The sequence below is a fragment of the Phyllostomus hastatus genome, unplaced genomic scaffold (assembly GCF_019186645.2).
Source record: "Phyllostomus hastatus isolate PE091 unplaced genomic scaffold, TTU_PhHast_1.1 phas_contig_254, whole genome shotgun sequence".
NCBI lineage: Eukaryota > Metazoa > Chordata > Mammalia > Chiroptera > Phyllostomidae > Phyllostomus > Phyllostomus hastatus.
This window is the reverse complement of record NW_025333810.1, coordinates 6,810,983-6,817,491: the sequence shown is the minus strand read 5'-3', so window position 1 is coordinate 6,817,491 and position 6,509 is coordinate 6,810,983.

The following is a 6,509-nucleotide window of genomic DNA, read 5'->3' as shown; positions in this document are numbered from 1 at the left end:
ATGAACATGGTATACACTTCCATTTGTTTGTGTCTTTCTTAATTTATTTCTTCAGTGTTGTGTAGTTTTCTGAGTACAGGTCTTTCACCTCTTTGGTTAGGTTTATTTCTAGGTGACACTTCTCCAAGGAGGACATACAGAGGGCCCAGAGACATGTGAAAGGATGCTCAGCATCACTAGCCATCAGAGAGCTGCAAATTAAAACCATAATGAGATACCACTTCACACTGGTCAGAATGGCCATCATAACCAAATTGACAAACAACAAGCATGGGTGAAGTTGTGGAGAAAAGGGAACCCTAGGACACTGGTGATGGGAATGCAGACTGGTGCAGCCACTGTGGAAAACAGTATGGAATTTCCTCAGAAAACTGAAAATGGAATTGCCTTTTGACCCAGCAATTCTGCTGCTGGGATTATACCCTAAGAGCCCTGAAACACCAATCCAAAAGAACCATGCACCCTAATATTCATAGCAGCACAATTTACAATAGCCAAGTGCTAGAAGCAATCTACTGTATATTTAGGACTATAAGACACACCGGACCATAAGATGCACCTAGGTTTTAGAGGAGGAAAATAGGAAAAAAAAATTTGAAGCAAAAAATGTGGTAAAATATTTAATAACCTCTGATCCTGCTCCACCACCACCACCCCCACAGACAGCAAGCCAGATAAGCTACATTGGGACTATAAGACACACCCCCATTTTCCTCCCAAATTTGGGGGGGTGCGTCTTATAGTCTGAAAAATACAGGTAAGTGCCTATCAGTAAATGAGTGGATCAAAAAACTATGGAAGAAGAAAGAAAGAAAGAAGAAAGAAAGAAAGAAAGAAAGAAAGAAAGGAAGGAAGGAAGGAAGGAAGGAAGGAGGGAAGGAAGGAAGGAAGGAAGGAAGGAGGAGGGAGGGGGAAAGAAAGAAAGAAGAAAGAAAGAAAGAAAGAAAGAAAGAAAGAAAGAAAGAAAGAAAGAAAGAAAGAAAGAAAAAAAAGCAAAGCAAAGCAAAGCAAAGCAAGGCAAGGCAAGGCAAGGCAAGGCAAGGCAAGGCAAGGCAAGGCAAGACAGGAAAAAAGGAAGGGAAAAAGGAAGGGAAAAAGGGAGAAAGAAAGAGCTCTTACCCTTTGCAACAGCATGGATGGAACTGGAAAGCACTGTGCTAAGCGAAATAAGCCAGGTGGTGAAAGACAAATATCATATGATCTCACCTTAAACAGGAACCTAATCAACAAAACAAATAAGCAAGCAAAATATAAGTAGAGACATTAAAATTAAGAATAAACTGACAGTAACTGGAGAGGATGGAGAGGGGATAATGGGGGGAAAAGGGGAAGGGTTGTCAAGGAACATGTATCAAGGACACATGGACAAAGCCAAAGGAGGGTAGGATTGAGGGCAGGAGGTAGGGATGGGTGGAGTGGGGGGAGTGATGGTGGGGAAAATAGAAATATTTCAATCCTTTTCAAAAGAACTATCTTAAATATCATTTTTGGTTTTCAATTATTTGCAATACCTGATTTCATATCTTCCATCTTTATTGAGACATTTATTTATGTTCATTGACATTAAAGATTATGTACATTTAAAAATAAAATTATAGGCTAAAAGGAAATAGTTTAAAGAATATAGATAAAATTGGTTGCACAATTTTCCAAGATATTTTTATTCATTCAACATCTATTGTATTTGTGTGATATATTGTGTCTTTGTTTATGTATGTTTAGTGGGAATAGGGAGAAAACACTTTGTCTAGTATATTTTGTAAATTTAAGAGATGCTACAGATAATTACAAGGTAGACAGAGGTAAAAAGTCCATCTGTCATAGGAAAGAATAAGAGGCTATGGAAGCTCAAAGAAAAAGAGAGGTGGTTTCCAACCTGGAGAAGGGAGAGGAATGGTGAGGACTAGAGGGACCTACTGAAGAGCTCTCAGATATGATAAAGGTGATTATTTCTCAGAAACCAGTACAGATTAAGCAGAGAAGCAATTCATCAGGTTGTGGGAACAGTGGTGTTCTTCAATCCCTCTGTTGGATGTCACTAAAGCAAGACAAACTTTGGTGTGGTCACCAGCTGGGAGTGCAAGAGTTCAGCAAGCCTGAGTTAAATCCTAGCTGTGTTATTCACTAACTGTATGATCTCTGGCAAAGCTCTCAACCTCCTAGTCTTAGTTCCTGCATTTGTGAAAAGAGGGTACTACCAGTACCCTCCCTGAAAGGTTGCAGTAGGGAATGTATGAGATGGTGCATTTAAATTCTTACTGATGTGGGTGTTATACTGAGTGCTTAATAAATGTTAGCTATCATTCCTTTTTTTTTTAAATCCTCATCTGAGGACACTTTTTAATTGCTTTCTAGAGAGAGAGGAAGGAAAAGGGGAAGGGAGAGAGAGAAACATCAACGTGAGAGAGAAGCATCTATTGGTTGCCTTCCATTTGTGCCCATACTGGGGATCAGATGTGCTGGACTGGGGATCAGACCATTTGCATCAGGGACCAAACTGGCAACCCAGGCATGTGCCCTGACTGGGATTCAAACCCACAACCCTTAGCTTATGGGATGATGCTCCAACCAACTGAGTCACACTGGCCAGGGCAGCTGTTGTTCTTTATTTTTTGAGTACATATTAGAACACTGTGTGGAGGGGGAGAATTTTCCACCTCTACCCTTCCTTAGTTCTTACAGCTGGACTAATAATAGAACAACAAAACTGACACAAGACTGTGTTAACAGGAGAAAAACCAATATAACACCTGCCCACAGGAGAATCACAATATCCTCAGATCATAAAATGAGGCTCAAGGAAATAATCAAACCAGATACCCTTTTTGTGCTCTTCAGACAAAGAAACAACATGGGCAAAATTGACCAAACAAAAAGTTAATGTTCATTAGAAAGGAATCCAAGCAAAGTTTGGGTATTTGTCAATGAGGAATTAAAAAATTTAGTCCATTAGAAAAGAGACAATAATATTAGATCACACAGATTTTTGACTGCGAGTTGTTTAGCCATAAGGGCTGCCTTCGCAGTGCAGGAGGACACCTTGCACGTGGGAAACTTATTTCTGGCATTCAAGAAGACAACTGTGGGTCCATGGCCCTTCTGGTACCAGCTGCTGGTCAAGTAACCTTAATTTGAAGTAATCAGTATGGCACTGAAGGATTTTGGGGGGCAGCCTGTCTGGGGCCACAGTATCATTTATCTGTTGTGGACTTGGAGGGGTGTCATTATGGTGGGACACTGAACTAGATGGCACGACCTAGGTTTGATTTCTGGCTTTGCATTTAGCTAGTTGCTTAACGTTGTGGTTGGGCTCTGTGCTGGGAGACCCCATTAACACTTAGCCAGGCTGCTTACAACTGTGCCCAACCCTTCACGTCCTGCTTGAGTTTAGAGGTCTTCCAACAGTGAAAGTTGAGGGTCTTCTCAGTTCTGTTCTGAGCACGCACATCCCATCCTGAGAATGTGCATGGCTTTCTAAATTCCCCAGCGTATATGACCATCTATCTTTAAATGCTCCGATTTGCCAAAGAAACCTTCTTCGTGGCTCTTCCTCCTTGCCTTTAGGCAGCCTCTTGCATGTCTCAACCCTTGGTCCTGCCTGGGTGGCTGCAGGTTTTTCTGATCACCTTACGCTACTTTCAAGCAATGCCCACCATCTGTATCTGTTTCTCCCTGAACAGCACTACTCAGAAAATGCCTGAGGACTGTTGTAAGGATCAAATATGAGAGTGTGTTAAGACTTTCACAAAGGATAATGCAAAGGGAAACTTATTTTAGAAAATATATTACTTGACTTGTGAGCCACATTACATTTGTATCAGGACTTTATTTACTAATTTTATTGAGGTAACATTGGTTCATAACATTATATAAATTTCAGGCATACAACATTATAATGTAATATCTGTGTACACTATGCATGCTCACCACCAATAGTCTGGTTTCCATCTGCCACCGTGTATTTGACCCTCTTTGCCTGTTTTGCCCTCCTCAACCTCCTATCCCTTCTGGTAACCATCATTCTTTTGCCTGTGTCTATGAGTTTGTTTTTGTTTTGCTTTGCTTGCTTGTTTTTTTTATAACCCACATGTGAGTGAAATCATAGTTTTTATCCTTTTCTTTTGACTTACTTCATTTAGCAGAATATCCTCAAGATCCATCCATGTTGTCACAAATGACAGTATTTTATCTTTTTTTTGAATGACTAGCATTCCATTGTATGTAATATATCACATCTTCTTCACTCAATCATCTGTCAGTGGACACTAAGATCGTTCCATCTGTTGGCTAGTAAAAATAATGCTGCAATTAACATGGGGGTGCACATACCTTTTCAAGTTAGTGTTTTCATATTCTTTGGATAAATACCCAGAAAAGGAGTTGCTAGATCATATGGCAGTTCCATTCTTAAATTTTTGAGGACCCTCCACATTGTTTTCCATAGTGGTTGTACCAATGTGCAATTCCACTCACAGTGTACAAGGGTTCGTTTTCTCCTCATCCTTGCCAATTTTCTTTTCGATAACAGCCATTTAAACAGGTGCGAGGTGATTTCTCACTGTGGTTTTGGTTTGTATTTCCCTCACAGTGATGTTTAGCATCCTATATGCCTGTTGGTTGTCTGTATGCCTTCCTTAGAAAAATGTCTGTTCAGATTCTCTGTCCATTTTTAATTGTGTTGTTGTAGACTTTGTAAATTTGTAAATTTTGGATATTAAGCCCTTATCAGAAATAGTTTGCAAACGTCTTCTGATGTCTGTCTTTTGTTGGTAGTTTTCTTTGCTGTGCAGCTTCTAGTTCGATGTAGTCCCATTATTTTTCTCATGCTTTTGGAGTCGAATTCATAAAACACCACTAACACAGGATTTTTTAAATGGAAGGCAAAAAAGTTAAACTTTACATATATTATTTTTCTTCCTCTTCATTTCTGTTTACAAAAATCTAACTTCCATCACTCTAGGCATAGAAACATTTTTCTTTTTCCCTTGAATGTTCTTTGGCTGGTCTAATAACATAACTGACATAAGACAAATTAACAGGAGAAAAATAAATTTGTTTGTATATATTGTACAGAAACCCTATAAAACATGACTCAAGGAAGTAAACGTAGGAAGTTTTATTATCTTTTAGACCTTGAAACAACACATTTGTGAAGAATTGACAGGGCAGAGGGTTTGGGCTTGGGGCAGTAAATGGTGAGGAATTAACGAGGTATATGTACGCTGTCCTTTCAGCCCTAAACTCCACGTCTCTGGGGTAAGGGGGCTTTATTTCACATGAGAGCTTTCGTACTTAACTGTCAGGGGGGCCAAGAAGGGGGAGGATGTCTCCTTGCACTGCTGTTTCTCAAATGCCTTTAAATCAAAATAAATGCCAATGTAGTATTTTTGGGGTGATGTATTCTCACCCCTACACCACCAACAGATGCATAGTTCTCTAGCATCACTAAGAGAAAAATACTAGTTTTATTTCAATAATTTTATTGAACCTTTTCACATCACACCATTTATTGAAAACATTTAAAACACCAGTGAGACAAAAACAACTTTTTTAAAAAAAAACCCAAACACACATACAGACAAAACACCTCTTCTGCTTGAGGTAATATTAACATGAGTCATTGACAAATCACAAATTTTTGTCACTCTGCCATACAACTTGGTACCATATCAGTGACACTCAATGACTCAAATGAAAGACATTACAATACATTAGAGAAAGCGAAATGTACAGTTATTTGAAAGAGAAAGCAGATATGCCAAAGTAAAGAATCATTCAAATTCTAGTGCAATGTGAATTGTGACCAAGAGGATTTTATTTGCTTATGTATTATTGAAAATAATTAATTCAAACCTCTTAGCTTTACAAGAGCCAGCTGAGTAGTCTTTTTTTATGTTAAAACATGGGAGTAAGCAAACCAAGGTCAAATACCCCCGTAACCTCAGTTGAAAAAAACCAGTGTCAAAGCAGCATATTGTTTTACTTTGTGAGATTTATGAATACACAAATGTTGAAGCATTTGTGCACAAGCTGTAAAGTAAATATTTTGTGCAGTTACAACAAAGGCCGTGCTAAAAAAAACAGCTCTGAGTCATTGGGCACATGAGCGAGACTTCTAATCTCTCCAGTTTTGTTTCCGAAAACACTGGCTGGGGTAGCGAATTCCCCAACCCGCAGTCACTTTAGCAGTTTTGAAATTGGCCACTTTTTACTATATTTGTGACATCTAATGCTGAAAGTTTAAAGGCTTGACTGAATTTATAAATTTAGGACTTACTTTTCATAGGCCCCAAGTATCTCAAAGTAAAGAGATTTATAAACAGATTTAGCAAATCAATGAACAAATTCACTTAACAAAGTTAATATTTATTATGTTTGTTTTTAATTCAATCGGTTTCTGAATATCTAAAATTAAGAAATTGTACAATGTAAGGCAAGCATAGCACATTTCAGCCCCGTGGCCAAAGTCAGATTATGTAAAAGGACCAGTGGGCCTCTGCAACATTTTA